The sequence below is a fragment of the Cydia splendana genome, chromosome 9 (genome assembly GCF_910591565.1).
Source record: "Cydia splendana chromosome 9, ilCydSple1.2, whole genome shotgun sequence".
Classification (NCBI taxonomy): Eukaryota; Metazoa; Arthropoda; class Insecta; order Lepidoptera; family Tortricidae; genus Cydia; species Cydia splendana.
Genome location: NC_085968.1, coordinates 9,937,456 through 9,955,289, shown reverse-complemented (window position 1 = coordinate 9,955,289; position 17,834 = coordinate 9,937,456). Strand labels below are relative to the sequence as shown.

The window sequence follows — 17,834 nt, the reverse complement described above, 5'->3', positions numbered from 1 at the left end:
CACGACTCTAAGAGACTGACAATGTTTGTGAAGTTGTGAACTCGACCGTACCATGGGTTGGACATAAAATTCGCGATCCTAGCCTGCTATCATAAAATGTGTAATTAGGTACCTACCGAGATTGTCATTTATTAATGCTACTAATAAAAGAAAACAAAACACCAACAGACATTCATTAAAATAAAAGGATTGTAAAATATTGAAAACAAATCAAATTCGAATTGACCCATCAGCCACCTCATAAATAATTTAGATAGGTATCCCGGGGCCTCAAGACAACATATTTTCCGTCTATAGAGTTAACGAGAGGGGCACATCTGGGGCTGGAACCCTTGGCGCACCCTTGGGGCTGAGCCTACCTTAACAAATTTTCCCTTAAGCTGTAAACATGTTCTGTATTTCCCGATTCAATGGCTCTTTGAAGTTTTATGAATAGACTGGATTTTTTTAGGCTTTTTCAATGCTTCTTTTGAAAACGTGATTTCAAGACGTCAATAAATCCTTAACATTATCTTCTCAGAGTTCCCATTAGAAAATCGCAGCTATTTTAATCTGACCTCTTTCCATAACCATCAGAAAAAGCCTTAGAAAAAGCAAATTGCGGCGAAAATGCTTTCCATAAATTATCAAAACCACTGCTAAAACTCGCGCTTACAAAAGTTCAAGTAAAACGTCGCTACGCATAAAAGTAAAAGAGGAAGGGAAAAAATCAATGCTTGCATTTTATGTTCTGTGCGTGTGACAGATCGGTTGTCATGACTACCGCGACGGGGGAAGCGCATGGCGCGAAAAAATGACGTAAGTGACGTAAGGAACCGACAAAATGGCGCGTAATTTTCCCGCGTAAAGTCGCCGCTTACCGCTGCGTTCACAGTTATGACGTTTTGCGTTTGATATTTGTGAGTGTGCGTCGAAGAAGAAAGAGACGGAAGATGGGGTAAGGGAGCCGGTAATCGATATTACGCACTTTTGTAGCAATGAAATTGGCGCTCCGCGTTGCAAGAAAGGTCTGCACGTTGCAATCTTATTTTAAAATGTAGCGTAATGCTGCATGTTCTGTAAATAATAATAATAAAACAATAGTTGAATAGGTTTATTTTATAAATTATGAATGTACGTAGAGTTAGACCAAGGTAAGTCTGCAACGGTTTTGATAGGTAGCACACGCAGTGCAAGTGTTATTTATACGACGTAATCTTCTGAACAATAAATAAATAATTTCATAGAAGTTAGAAGTTTAAAATAATAATCACTTGAGTTCAGTCACTTGAGTTCTATCATTTGCTATTAGGCATTGCGTATTTTTCCAACAATGTTTTATTTTAGATTATAGCTTCAGTATTCACAATATAGCTTCAGTATTCACAATATATTAAAGTAGAGCGTAAACTTACGCAGCATGAATGTATAATTAATCATAATAGGGTTACTATTAATTATCGTGTATAATTGTAGCAGTAGCGTACATAAAAAATGTAATTAATGTGGCTACCAACAGATGGCGCGGTGATGAGTTCAACAGCGAGCGAGGAAATGAAATGACACAGTAGAGCGGGTGAAATTCTCGTGAGTCATCGTTCGGGGGTGCGTTGGTCAGTCGCAAGTCGCAAATATTACTCACTTTCTAGTATTTGGTACTGTAGGTACGAATTTTATGATTGATTTTTCACGTCGGTGATAAATATTATAAATGCGGATGTGAGCAAAATCAGCTATATACTTATACTATTAGCGTGTGCGTGCTGTGGTAGGCTCAGTTTCAATTTTAAGCAAATTATTAAAAAAAACCCTAAGGAGCGCGCCGAAGAGGGAAGCTTATTTCGGATACCTAGCAATCCTAGCATTTATTCGGAGTCTTATAGAGTCCGTCTAAGCTATCTTTGCACCGACTTCAATAGAACATAGTGACTTTATTGAAGGAGTATCATTATAAACTGGACCTAAAGTATGGAATATGTGGTTGCAGTTAAATATCTTGAGATTTTGAAATGTTATAGATTTCAGCGTCCTGAACAAAAGTCTCTATGGGTGCTACCACTGTTTCCGAGTCCCTTTCAGAGTTTCGACTGATTTTGTACTAGATAACAAAGTATTACTTTAATAAGATTCAATTCCCAACTATTTATTTAAACAATTGACATTAGATTGAACCTATATTGCGATAAGCTGGCCATTTAAAGAAAGATAAAATGACTGCAATGTCAACTTCAAACGTATATTCAACTTTAAAGTACTATTACTTTGTTATCTAGTACAAAATCAGTCGAATCTCTGAAAGGGGCTCGGAAACAGTGGTAGCACCCCTAGAGAATTTTGTTTAGGACTCTGAAATCTATAACATATCAAAATCTCAAGATATTTAACTGAAACCACATATCCCATACCGGTCCGGGCCCAAGTAGCACAGATAGCTCTATAACTACTCACTTTTAGTTCTATCTAACGCTCTGTGCGTATTAAGACACTTATAAGAGCACACTCGTGGTCCTACAGCTGTATAATAGATCTCAGTGATATTTATATAGCTTAGGGCTGATTAAAAGCTGCATTACGGCTCTGAAAACTACCATTAATACGCAAAGAGTGATATAAAGGTATATTTGCTACGACCCTATACAGCTTTAAGGGTTATCAAATGCTTTAACCGTTATAAGGTCTGTTTAGTGGATAAAATTACGCCATGTGCTGTATAAGGAGGTAATTGTGGACTTTTATTACGTTGACTTATTAAGGGAACACAAGTGAACTATTATGAAGCTAATAGACGTATAATGGAACACATGTGGCACATAATACAGCTTGTCGCTTAACATGTTTACCGCTAAGCAGCTTTTATTACACTGACTTTTAAGGGAGCACGAGTGAACTAATATGAAGCCAATAGACGTATAATGGAACACATGTGGCACATAATACAGCTTATCGCTGAACGTGTTTACCGCTAAGCAGCTTTTATTACGCTGACTTTTTAAGGAAGCACGAATGAACTATTATGAAGCCAATAGACGTATAATGGAACACACTTGGCACATAATACAGCTTATCGCTGAACATGTTTACCGCTAAGCAGCTTTTATTACGCTGACTTTTAAGGGAGCACGAGTGAACTAATATGAAGCCAATAGACGTATAAATGGAACACATGGGGCGCATAATACAGCTTATAGCTGAACATGTTTACCGCTAAGCAGCTTTTATTATTCTGACTTTTTGAGGAAGCACGAATGAACTATTATGAAGCCAATAGACGTATAATGGAACACATGGGGCGCATAATACAGCTTATCGCTGAACATGTTTACCGCTAAAACAGCTTTTATTTCGCTGACTTATTATAAGGGAGAACGAGTGAACTATTATGAAACCAATAGACGTATAATCGAACACATGTGGCGCATAATACGGCTTAGCGCTGAACATGTTTACCGCTAAGCAGCCTATTATACTGCCATTGGGACTGTCTGCATAGCGGCTGTTAAAACGTTCACAAGATGCCTTATAACTGTTTAGAGGTTCACTAGTGTATCGAAATAACGACTTGGACTTTATAGTGGTTCACTTAAGTATCTTTATCAGATATATAACAGTCGTATGCTGCATATAAGAATTTTAACGGTTCACGTTGCTTTTTAACATTGACCGCCATTTTATTGTATATAACCTATAAAATTGAAATTGCTTTTCCAACTTTTAAGGGTAACAATAAGGTTTTGTGCCTGAGTTCTTAACCTAAATCATTAGTTTAGTACTTCCTATAACGTATTATTAACTTTTTATCTCATAATTCTGTCCAAACCACTGAAATAGTTTTTACACATAGCTTATTTATATCATTAATTTAAATAAATACTGATTATTTTCGTGGCGCACTGAAATTTTCTTAGATAATGTATATATATAATGTCAATAAACTTGCATTCCCAAACATCTTTCTCGCATTAATATATAAAACATAACATTTAACTAAACACTTTAACAAAATGACTTATGGTGTCGTTGCGCTTAACGTTTTTGCTTCAATATAAATATGTTCACCTCTGCGTTCGTCGTCACTATACAAAATTTAATAGCTGATTTTTAAGGCAGAGGTGTAAAAGTATGTTATTAATTATCTTTTATTCAGCCCAACGTCAATCTTTCCCGGTATTAGGGCGCACATGTGACATATTAGCTGAATAAAGGGTAACTGGTGGTCTCTTACCCAGTCAATATACACCTCTTATAACTCCTGTTACCCCTTATAATTCCGTTAAATTGCTGCTACAACGCTCTTAAGTAGCTATGTGAACTTAAGGCTGCCTAATTTGTGCCCATTTAAGAGTTATAAAAGCTGAAAAGACGCTTATACAGCTCTTATGCAGCTTTTATATTCCAGCTTCAAGCATATTCGTACCTCATTATGCGGCTGCTATACAGCTAATCTGTGCTACTTGGGGGGTCCTTTGTCATTAATAATGACATTATCACACTTTGTCATTATAAATGCCGTGAAGAGTTAGCTTGGTCTGACTCTACCCTATTAGAATGATAATAACAATAACTCAGCATATATGTATAAGGTACCTGAGGGTAATAAGGTCTACCTAACTTCAAATCGCTTTAAAATGTTTTTTATTAAATAAATATTTTATATAAGCTCAGGTAATGGAGCTCAGAATGATTACAACAATTAAAAGATAAATCCCACTTACGTCCCACTGCTGGGCACAGGCCTCCTACCTTCTCTCATGTATTTAGAATAAATACTTGTTTTTTAACCCTTAGTCATACAGACTAGGTAGCTAACTACTTACCTAGGGAATACATAGGCTTTTCTCGGAATAACAAGCAGACTTACGTCATTCTCCGACCCATACATTATCAATATGTAAATTTTCAACGACGGGGCGACTAGTCAATTCACGAAGCTGACCTAGTAAAGGTATACCTTTACTATTATATATAATATATTATAATATATTAAAATAAGCAGGAATTTTATGAATATATATTATTAAATGTGAGAATTCTAATATAATGAGCGCCAAAATCAAGAGCTTCGCTTTCAAAAAAGTCTAACTTTCTCGCTCATACATGCATGTACCTAAGTATTTGTGTGCCCGAGATGAGAGTACCGGACGTAAAATAATTGTCAAATCAAGTTAAGGGTCATAAAAAGTTAAAATGTCTTCTTATTCCGCACGCAGGTCCAAAGACGGTAGATTTTTGTAAAAAAAATATATCTAGTTGATTTAAGGCGGTTGACAAGGAGTTAACCTATTTAAGTCTAATCGATTTTAATGAACTAAAATTATTATATTACAATGCTTAATTTAAGTATAAAGTATTTACAATTTAGACATATGACGGAACTTTTTAAAGCAGGTTGTGCAGAATTTACAAATAACTAACAAGATTTACTGAACAGTTGTCTCCAAACGTTAACTATAGTAAATTAAAGTTGATTGTTATTTAATTTAACCTATACATAAATTCGCAAGGTGTGATTGCGACGTGACATGTTTCTTTCACCACGATCAAAAACTATTACGAAACTACAATCTATTATGCGCGTATATGCGACACAATAGTTTAATTCTAGTCTCTTGTCAAGCTTTCTACTAGTGGATATATTGTTGTCGTAAATTTATTTTCTGTAATATAATTTGGTGTGAGGAGCGATTGGGCGCCGGCGTGGTTTGGAAGTGTCATTTTTCATATCCAGCCGCGGGGTGCGGGTGACAACTACACTTCCACTTAGTTGATGCAATATTTGATGCCTTGCTAGACTGTTGAGAATAACTTTATAAACAAGCAGGGATTCAACATTGATTCAACGAATTTACGTCATTTTTTCTAATAAGTAATTCATTTGTAGAGTCTGTGCGGAAAGAGAAGAGTCGTGGAATGTATGGGGCCCAATACATTCCACGACTCTTCTCTTTCCGAACAGACTCTATTCAATCGCCAAAAAGCATACAAACATTTTTGATGAAAATAAAACAAGAACGTCCTCATGTGCTGAATTTTGATGTTGTTAATGTTACCTTAGAACTTTGTTGTTTAAATAGGATATATTTTGGATGTAGGTATGAGGAACCATTTATTTTTATTTCAAAATGACCCTTTGAAGTACATAGAGTTCAACCAATCTAAAATGCTCGTCCTTTGTTGGCGAATATTACGCTCACATAAATCTCATTTAGCTGTAGTTTGGGCTATAGTACGACAAGAAATTGTAGAAATTATTGAGGGCGCCACTTCACGTAACTGTCACATTTTTGACGTAAAATGCTTAAACATGGCAACAATATTATAGTACCTAACTTAGGGAAATTTATAAATTCCATTTTATTTCATTTATACTATTTTATGTCGCATTATACTTATAGCAAACCAGTAAACCAGAGTAAAAATGGATCCATATGGAAAAAAAAATGATTTACTTCCAGGGCTAACATATCTTCCGTAGCCTCCGTAGGTACAGTTTGGAACTGGATTACAAACTACTGCATGGAGGCACGTGCATTTTAGTTTTTAATATTAACTAAATTAAAATATTAAAGTATATCTAACTAAACATAATACACAATAAATGGGCCCCTACGACATGCTAAGGATGCTGAATTGCTGACTGCATTTACCATCTCGCTAAATCGCAATTAGGTAAGTAGAATTAGACCAAGAAAAGTTCTTGCACTGCGTGTGCTATGAAAATCGTTGCAGACTTTTCTTGGTCTAACGCTTCTTGGCTTTGGCCACTGCGTCAGACTCGTCAGAGGGCCTACCACGAACATTGAAAATACGTCATCTACCTCTCTATAGCTCGAATGAAGAAAAGCAATGAGCGATAGAGAGGCAGATAACGAAATTCTTGATTTTCAATGTTCGCGGTAGCGGTATTAGGTAGATTATATGACTCTAGCGGTAAAACAGTGGCTTTTGGACGGGTTTTGAATTTGTTTTGACATCACTGACATAGCTGTCAATAACATCAACATTGTCATTTCTCGAATAAGCAGTTAAAATGAAGAAGTCATTATTAATCTATGTTATTAATTAATTATTTTCCATTTCCTTATGCCCAAGTGAAAATGCAGATAAAGAATATTCATACACTCAATAAATTGCAATATTATTTGGCCTAGCGGTAAGAGCGTGCGAATTGCAATCCGGTGGTCGCGGGTTCAAACCCCGGCTCGTACCAATGAGTTTCTCGGAACTTATGTACGAAATATCATTTGATATTTACCAGTCGCTTTTCGGTGAAGGAAAACATCGTGAGGAAACCGGACTAATCCCTATCCCCTATAAGGCCTAGTTTCACCTCTGGGTTGGAAGGTTAGATGGCAGTCGCTTTCGTAAAAAGTAGTGCCTACGTCAATTCTTGGGATTAGTTGTCAAGCGGACCCTACGCTCCCATGAGCCGTGGCAAAATGCCGGGATAACGCGAGGAAGAAGAAGAATAAATTGCAATATTATCTCAATATTATTTGGAAAATATATCATGTGTTACTGAAATCAAGATTTAAAACGACATAACCGAGTAAGTCGACTGCATACGGTAAGGCTCTACTATCATCACTACACCTTATAAAACAAACTCCCCCGCCGCGTCTGTCTGTTTGTGTGTTTGTATGATTGTTCGCGATAAACTCAAAAACTACTGAACGGATTTTGATGCGGTTTTCACCTATCTATAGACTGATTCTTGAGGAAGGTGTATAATTTGTTAACCCGTGCGAAGCCGGAGCGGGTCGCTAGTATTCTATATTTTACAATTCATTGAAGCTAATTATTGTGATTCCGTTTTAATGGCACACAACAATTGGCCGACAAGTAGATTGAAATGGAGCACTTGGCAATTAATACTTGGGTCCTATTACTGCGTCACCATTAATGAGCTTTTAATGAGTCATTAAATACATTTTATTGTGATATTATTTAACTTGGTCGTAATCAAACTTTCAGCAGGTCGCCATATATTAATTTTCACCGTTTAATTGCCTAATGGTAAATCGACCTTTATTAAACATATTATCTCTCTAAATATACATTGTAGTTTAGCTTATTTGTAACAATTAGGTTTATAAATTTATGATTACATTTTGTTACTTTTCCGTTTGCTAGGGGAGGGAATTTTATGGTTCCCCATAAAGTACATTAAAAAGGTAAGATAGTAAAGAATAGTAATGGGCCAATCTGTAGTTACCTATATAATTACCTATACTGCTACATAACCTTTATGTACCTACTGCACCTGGTGTGCAATTAAAAATGCCCAATACACTTATGGCGAAAATTTGTCCAAAATGCATTGTGAGTGTATTGTATATTGCGCGAACAGTAATTACTAAGTCTATAGGAACGACGCTGCATGGACGTCTTTTTTAAACAATACTACGGCACTACTCATCCCCTTTGACAATAAATAACCCTTGTAACAAGTAGGAAGAAGCGGCTTCTCGCCTTATCATCCCAGTAAAGTTCAAGGAAGGTGTGAAGAGGGGACTAGCCCACCTGTGCAGACCTAAATACGGTGTGTATCAATTATTACCGTTTGTCAAGTGGTCCACCTCTAGTTCCTCAGATACGAGGGGAACGCACTGGGGTCTGGGGTTCACCAATCACCCTCCTCGCACCTTACATCCTGAACGCAAAACAATCGGAAACATCAACCTGTCGCGAATAGGGATGAATGTCGCACCCTCTCCGCTAAAATTGCAGAATAATTTTATTATACACCAACCCTTTTTTAGGTTAAGGAAAGTACGGACCTTCCGCCGGCAAACACGGCGCGTTTAATTTGTAAAAGCGCGTGGATCGATAGAGACGCGAAAGCTCCGTAAACAGATCGAAGCCGGTACCGAATCGAATCCCGCCAAATGCAACGACAGCTGTGCGTAGCTCGTAGCGCGTAGCTGTAGCGGCGCCTATTATTATTATTTGTAAACAAGCGTGCGCGGCGCGGGGTGCGTGCGGCGTCACGTGACCGCCCGCCATTGGCCGCCGCGGCAGCTGCGGCGCCCTCCCCGGCCCGCGAGCGCCGCGCGCGCCAGTCCGCCGCCGTACCGCGCCGCGCTTACACGCGCACCACATCCCCGCGCGAAGCTACACACGCGCAACTGACGCGATCGCGAACTCCGATTCCCTTTTTGTTTATTTTTCGCGTCCTTCGAACCGTTTTGTGTTACCGAGGCGGCGAAAGAAGACGGCGCATGGATCGAGCCACAAGAGAAGGTACCGCCGAATTGAAAAGTTTTGTGCGAGCTTTCGAGTTGTGGAAGTGTAGATTCCGAGGAAGCTTCTGGTTTTTTGTGCGTTTTAGTTGGAGGCAGCTTGTCGGCGGTGGAGCGTGAAGCGCGCTGTGCGCGTTCGCGTACTTCCGCTGGAGCTTTCGTTGTGTGCTTTCGCGAATCGATAGCGACGAAGCAGTCATCGCATGACGCATCGGCTGCTGCCGCTACTGCATGATGTCACATCATTTAAGCCCTTAATTGACACGAGTTTAAAGTGGGAAGAATGTCGATTTTTATCGATGCGCCTGTAGATTGCACTTCCTTTAGTTGAATTGTTTACGGTCTGGTGCCATGTCCTCCTCACGTGTGTACTCCAGCACATCCGTTGTTCCTATTCTTCCTACATCTCAGTCGAGCCTTGATACGTACGGCTAGTGACGCTAGTCCCACGTATTAGTTGCCTATTATGATTCCTATTATTGTGTTCCCATAAAACTATGAGACAACTGCCGATACCTGAGATCAACTATTTTTCCGTCTTTGGCAATAACGATCGATCTCGATGTTTGTGATAACAAACAATATCAATTAAGCCTTTAACGGTTTGACGTTTTTTATGAAAACATTTGTCGAAGCCTAGTCTTTTGAGATACTTAGATACGTTTTTGTATGACGCATGCCGGCTTAAAAGTAGCCGTTGTGCATTGAAGGGGTAAGTACTACGCCTATGTACGGACAAATACTTCAAACATCACGCAAAATGAAAATTAAACGCCAAAAACTGTAAGAATAGTACAGGGAGAGATGGTCTTTCTATGCCTACTTAAAAAGAGAAAATTGCTCTTTAGAAAGGAACCCAAGATGAAAAAGAATAATTTTGGGATTGAGAGTTCCATTACGACATTTAGGTTCCCTTAAGAAAAACCCGATTACAGAACAATGGCCCTGCAAAACATTAATACTCATGCGATGTAGTTAGATGTATATACCTGGTCTAAAGTTAATGCTTGAGTCTTTAAAGACAAGCATTTGTGCATATGCTATATACCATATTTCAACATGCCTTAGAAGCCTGACGCACAATTTACTTGAAGCCCAAGTTAAAGTCAGCTTAAGGAAATAGGTAGTACGCTTAAGGGAGCAGAGAGTCAGTTTTATCCCTCAACATATACTGGCTTTCTTGAGAGCTAAATTCAATCCACTAGTTTCGAGCTAGCGAACAACGTTGGTAGAAGATGTCGAAACTTTTGTTGACTAGAGATTCGGGAACAGGCTTGAACCAAGATAAATTGGAAAGGAAGAGGCCTCAAAGAAAAAGAGCTTTACACAAACCTTCCTGAAATGAATATTTATCGGATGAACTATAAAGAAACGACGACTAATGTTTTCCGAATACTTCTGGACTCGCAAATAATTTTCATTGGAATGGCAGATTAATTTCATTTCTCTATTTCGCACAGTTACGATGTACTTAGATTTAATTCACCATTTAGAATGAATCAGAGATCCTCTCATCAGCAAAAACGAGGAGAATAACCTACTTGAAAATTAGAGAAGCAAACATAAGTTTGGTCATGCCAACGTTAAAAATCATTCTTGAAGTTGCGAAGACCCCGGTCCCACGGAATAATCGAATAAATAATACGCCTTCCTCCCGTGAATGCGATAATGGGGAGTCAAGTTCAGTGAGGCCAATGAAAACAAATAAACAAATTGGCCAATTTCGCCCGAGCTAACTGTTGGTACATCGGCGGCTGGATTGTGCAATGCCACATGCTTCCTTTTTAGTTGAACAAGCGAGTTATGTTTCCTACGGCGGTCTAGTTTCGGGAATTTTTCATTGTTAATGATTTCCTTGCTTTGTGGAGAATCTGATGAAGCTCTACGAAACTGAACATATTTTACATAAGTATTTATTTCTAAAAGAAAAATAACATGACAAGTTGTTTGAAATGTTTGGAGGTTTCTAGGAATTTGAATTTACAGTAGAGCACATAGGAAAATATTGCTACTATGACTGTATTTACATTTCTAATACTATAAATATTATGCTTACGTTCTAGGTAGACCAAGCTTACCTACCTTTTAAAACGATGTTGTACTAAAGTCTCAAGCGTCATTCATCCTACCCCCAATTCTATATTGCCACAAATATCTTAAGTTAATTCATACTTTCTTGAAGGATAATCCTCCTCTTATTGCTTGAGAGCAAACTAAAAAGACGCTTTCAGTTTTCATAACGTCCACGGTGAACACCGCTGAAGGTCTATGCTGCTCTAGAGTTATATATATTTTCCCTCTATACTTTTCCTTTTCGTCTAGGGAAAGTTCAAACAGCGCTGCTGGAAAAAGTTTTGGTAGAAATGTAATTGTGGGGAATATTTTAGCGAGTGGGGGAGTCGCGCCGGTGAATGCTCTTGTTCTGCCACCGATTGGCAAATGTTAGAAAATTGTGTACCTACGGCAAATACATAGTTTATCGGCAGTGCTGATAGAGAGAAAAATATAGGGGCATATCCAGATATTGATCTCTACGTACGGACTTAGTTCGGATTAAGCACAATACATATATTTCTGTCTCTCATACGCTGATAGACACGTAAATGTTAGTGACGGTCAGCTGGTTAAGATCAGCTTTATTATGACCAACATCAAAACTAAAACCTACCCCGTATGGGCGATCTTCAACATCGTTTAATATTTAACATCGTACATTTAGTTACTCTTCAAAACCTTTTTCAAAAATATATACACTTATTGTGTATAGGTATCTTTTATGTCAATAGTAAGTTAACGCTGTTACAGAAATGAATTTTATAACATTATTCTTAACAGAAACCAATAAGTTCTAAAGAAGTGAAGTCGATCCTGCTACAGTTTTGTAAAGGAAACAATACTAAATCATACAGTCACTGTAATATGCGACTTCCTTCAAACAATTCCATCTCATAGGTGTAAGTACAAAAAATGCTCAATTTCCGATGTCGCATCCGATAGCACAGACAGACGTGAGCACAAAAAATGTTTACAAAAGTGCGTTTCGCTCACTTAATTCTGCTATTGAATCTGAAGTGCGAAGCTCTTATGCTTGGGTGTTTATGGGTGGAAGTCGCATGGCAATGAGTTGAGGAGCTACAGTGTACGTGTGCTATAGTTTTGAGGCATCAGAAAAAGTGGTAGTGTGGGAAAGATGGTTGTGAAAAAACGCCACATCTGCGGCGCTATTCAACCGGCTGAATGGGATGGGACGTAACTCTATATCGAGAAATCGCGCCTTATCAAATTGTGGATTAACCTTCATGTTCTTTTGTTCCTATTGTTTTTCGTCCTCATCTTGCTTTTGATCATCTTGCGCTGGTGATTATTAACGACATTCATTGCATCCATAAATCTGTATAAAAATAAGAACAACGGAAAAGCCATCAAAATCTACATCCCTACTTTTGATTACTTCGACAGGTTGTCCTAATTTAGCCCATGATGATGATGATGGTGTCACGGTTTATACCCGTTCTGAATCGGTCGGATGAAGCCGTTAAGCGTTCGCAGCTTTGTCACTAAAATATTACACGTTGCTGCTGGGAAAGTATACCGAACCAACTATTTTATATATCGTGTCCTTTAACTGTCATATGCCGATCTGCAAATAACACCCATCGAGAACCAAATCGGCACCGGCACGGCAATCAGGCTGATGTGCGTATCCTGTGTGATTACACCAGAATATACAGCGCGGTGAGAAAGTTTCCAATGCATGGATATGGCGAAGTTTTAATAATCATTGTTAACGAACAAGTTTTGGATCGCGAGAACTTTGAATTGACGTGTATTGTTGTAAAGAATACGCCGGGAGTTTACAGTCGGCTCTTTGATATAAACCTGAAGCTCTGCCGCCCAAGTCCTGGCTACTGGAGAATTTTTGAGAACCATTAATACCCATGACTAGGGTTGGTAAGAAATCGACTGGGTTTTAACTCTGTGAATTGCATTTTTTTTTAGTTGAGAATGTAGTTCTTTTTCAGATCTCCTGGAAACGTTACTCAAATGGACTCATCATTTCTAATAAAGATCACGTCATTAAATCTGAATAAGAAAAAGAAAGAGAGAGAGAGAAGCTTAGTATAAGATGCCTTGCTATAGGCTCCGTTTTTCAGATAGAAATATCCAAAAAGGTGTTCTCAGTTAAAAGGTGGAAACCAGAGAAAATTACAATATTGCATAAAGTTTTGCAACTGATCTAATACGCGAATAAATAATAAGAATCTCCTTATCAGTGATTATCAGCTATGATCAGCGGATATATATCAGTTTCCGGTGCGCGCAGGAAATGTCGCTTGATGGAGACTGATCAAACAGTACCAACCTGATAAATGATTTAAATGTTAAATCACTTGGGCTGAAGGTCGGACAAGATAGAATGAACACGAAACAATGACTAAATATCACTTACGAGCGAAGTTCTTTTGATACTCCAGAAAAATGTTAAATGCCGATTTTAATCATTCTATGGCGTGGCTCAAGAAATATCGCCTAACCAAAATTCAGTTTCCTAACTATCAGAATAATCAAAAGAGCCGAATTAGCTTCGTAAGCGAAAATCAGCAGCTTCAATAAAAACTAGTAACAGTGTGGTGGCTGCAAAAACATCAAATGACAAAAATGTCATTAAAATCAAAACATACTATGATGAGGATGAGAGCGTTAGTTGCCAGTGCATTAAATATGGCTAAATTATTCGTGAGTTCATCAACACAACAAACAAAAATCACTAAGTACACAAATTACACTGCAATATTGCCAGCAAAACCTGAAGGTTCAATAGTATTTGTCGCCACTTCAGTCCTAACTTAATTATGTGTGTACACTTTCTAAAATTTTGGTAAGACCATTTCATTAAAATGTTCACGCATACGAAGAAATTGTTCCTTTTAAATGAAGTGGTCGCTCTGACGCCGGGAAAACTAAACCATATCGATCTGTTCTCCCCCTCTCGACGAATGCATTGTGTTGTGTTGCGTGCGCTTGAGTACTACAATCTTTTGAACGCGAGTTGCCAAGTTTACGTTGGGGCTTACTACACAATATGTGCCTCACTTATGTTCATGATAGTTCATCATGGAGATGTGTTTTAGTATAAATAATTCGTGCACCATTTTCAAATTTTTCCAGCAGAGTAGCACAGCAACTGACTATTGACTAAGTTACTTCATTATATTTTCAAAGTCAACAGACTGAAACGACTCGGAAACAGCCACGCGGTGTTTGTTTCACCGAGTTTATGTCGTCTATTTGAAATTCGAATTAGTCCATATAAACTGAAATCAAGGGCGCGATTTCAAGTTTACAGGCGAGGATGGCCGAACATCTAAACAGCGCTGCGCCGCGCATTGCACAAAAAAGCGACAACATCCGATGCTAAAAATAATCCGTGTAATTACAACGCAAAGCTGAAAGCGCAACGCTTTCGCTGCAAGCGGTTGTACGGTCGCCCTTGACAACCGAGACCCAGATACTATCGTGCTCCGCGCACACACCCTCGCAAAACACTCACATGGAAGGATCAGACGAATCCCTATGCACACATGAGTGTTTCCACCAAGTAAGCACACGCTCACACATGAGCTTAGAGCTGCGTTCCGTTTGGTTTGGAGTGAGCTTTTAATCTTTTTTTCTCGTTCACTCTTTGTGCGCATCTACAAAGAGTTCTGCCTTGTGATTACTAGCGGAGTTGACGGCGCAATCGCTTGCTGAATATTTTCTTGAACTTGAATTTGGAATTGTTTTGATTCCATTTAGAACTGGCTGCTTGGGATTTGCATAAAAAAGACGACACCATTTGAATCAAAAATTTGAATAAAACCGTCTTAAGACGAATGCGAAAGGAGTTCAGACATAATTATTTTATAGCATGGATGAAGGAAATGATAATTTAAATATGTCGATTTTGCATAGGTCTACTACTAGATTTGTAGGTTGATTGCTTGCAAAGTTTTCCAGGTAGGAGACCTATAAGAAGAGTGTCTCATTTTGGCCGAAGTGTAAGAAGGGGAAATTCAAGCGTGCCACAATTTTATTTACCTTCTTGAAGCGCATACAATTTCAACCATTAAGAATATTAAAAAATATATAAATATAGTCTGTGCGGAAAGAGAAGAGTCGTAAAATGTATTGGATCCCATACATTTCACGCACACACTCTAAGTACCTACATTATTAGATATTGTTTATATATAAATAGAAATCTGTGCAAGTCCGAAATGTCAAAGACAGGCTATCAGCAAAAGCATTCCGTGTTTAAATTTAGAAAAACGTGAATAGATCTGATTGGCTGAAAATAACCGATGGAATTGAAATTCCAATAATAGAGCATTTTAAATTTAGAACACGTTTTATTGAATGGAGGGTTAAATTTAGAGGCTAAATTGAATGGATATTTTCCTGTTTATAAGTTGGGTTAGTTACCTACTTTCATTCATTAATATACATATATGTAACGGGTATTATCACTTATGACACAGAAACGTGTTGTTTTAAAATTATTTATTAATAATAATTTATGGCTGTGTATATTTATTATATCGACAAAAACTATTCAGAACATAAATACTCTACTAGGTCGCACTTAAAACAATTTTTTTACAGTATAATGTAACTTTGTTCTATTGTAATAAATAAGCAAAGCAAGTGATAACTATAGCTGGTCAAGCAGATCTTGTCAGTAGAAAAAGGCGGCAAATTTGAAAAATGTAGGCGCGAAGGGATATCGTCCCATAGAAAATTTGAATTTCGCGCCTTTTTTTACTGACAAGATCTGCTTGACCAGCATACATAATATGGTCTCAATTGCCTTTCTTTTTAGCTAAGCTGGCTGGTATCAAGACAGGTCGCGGTCCAGTACGTCCGTCTATTAGTGCTTTAAAATCACTGGCTGGAACTATGAAAAAATAAATATTTCCTTGTCTATGATAATGTTGCTACAGTACAACATATGCCTTAAATTAAATATTATTTTATTACAGTACTTGTAACAATGTCATAGTGCCTAATGTCAAGTTCAATTCAACTGACCCACCTATCATTTCGAGTTAAAGACACAGTTTTAAACCATCAAAAATAGTTCCCTTAAAATAGTGTAGCCGAAATAGTGACGCTTTACTATGGCGTAACTCTATTTATAGTTTGTTTAGACTGTGTAACCCGGCCGAATTCGGTGTCCCTGGAATGTTCGGCTTTCTGTCATAACGACAACTCCCGAAATCCGCCTCGGTGGCCCCACGCGCCTGCTTGTTAGCAAATTTCATTAACTAGCTTGTGAATTTAATATAGCCGTAATCTAGTTAGCTTTACGTACTTGCCGTTAATGGATGGAACTGTTTATTTTTGTATGAGTCTAATGACTTCCTGTTTGTTTTAAGAACATCTTGGAGTTTAATTGATCTTAGGACTCTTTAGCAAGATGCTGAGATAGGTACCTACTCATAATTTACACACACATTGATATACAGATATACAGATTCTTTTGCAAATGTAGAGCACGTAAAATCATGGAACCGTAAACATCGGTACATTGTGTGCGTGAGTGACCATTTTCAGAAAAATAAATAAGATTGATGCGAAAATCACGGTTATTTCAGTACGCAAGGTAAAGGTACTTCCAATAGGCGCTATACTCGCTACAGTAGCGAATGATTTAAATTATAACTATAGAAAATAAGAATCATATTCTTTGAATCAACATTTTCACAAGAAATAATAGGAAGTAGGAACCTAGGAACATATTAATGTTTATACCGTTGCCAATTGGGTACTTTCCTCTACTTAAAATAAATTATTTCACACCGTGCACGAAATAAAGCACCAGATCATTATTAGAGAAACATAGATAGCAGTTATTTTTAAACACAATTTCTATTTAATAAATCGGATAGAAGTATAAAAAGTAGGTGAGTTGACTGTGACGTCACTACACACGTTTTCATATAAATTCCATATTAGCAAATCGTTTTGACAGTTCTAAAAAAGAAGCTGATTTGACTAATAGGAAAGTAGCCAATTGTATTACAATAAGCATTTGTACCAATTCCATTACGTAGACTTAAAATATTCGAAGTAGTACAAACATGGTAATATAAAAAAAAATCCAAAGGGAATACATAAGTAATAGCATAACATGTAGATTAGATGGTACTACTAAAATGTCTAGGTAAATGTAGATACTTTGAGAAAAATACTTGCAGGTAAATACCACATAGCATTACCTATGACACCTCGTGATCATGCATGCCGTATCACAAATGCTCCCCGTCATTACTAGATAACGTGACGTCACGGGGTGACCTCGATGCGTGCCTTAGCGCCGCTAACGATTTTCCGCCTAAGCCTTTTCAGATTTCCCAAAACAGGAATAAAGGGTAGTTTTGTTTATTTACTCGTATTCCTTAGTATAAAAAAAATATTTAGTAAAAACTAAATTAACATTTTTTATCTTATATGCGGGGAACATATCTTTTGGGTTTTGATAACGCACGCAGTGCAAGTGTTACTTATTATACATCATAATTTCATAGAAGTTTGACGTTTAAAATAACGCTTGCTCTGCGTGTGCTATCTTTCGTT

The 17,834-nt window shown here is 37.6% G+C and overlaps 2 protein-coding genes across 5 annotated transcripts in view; both read left to right on the top strand.

Moving 5' to 3' along the window:
* Window positions 1-17,834, top strand: part of LOC134793521 (pre-rRNA-processing protein TSR1 homolog) — a 561,986-nt gene that overhangs the window by 426,951 nt on the left and 117,201 nt on the right. The gene's annotated exons all lie outside the window — the stretch shown is intronic.
* LOC134793514 (methylcytosine dioxygenase TET) overlaps window positions 9,030-17,834 on the top strand; it is a 149,224-nt gene continuing 140,419 nt past the window's right edge. For all 4 annotated transcript variants that reach the window (XM_063765095.1, XM_063765094.1, XM_063765093.1 and 1 more), the window contains exon 1: window positions 9,030-9,219. The gene's annotated coding sequence lies outside the window, so the exon portion shown is untranslated. The remainder of the gene's footprint in view (window positions 9,220-17,834) is intronic.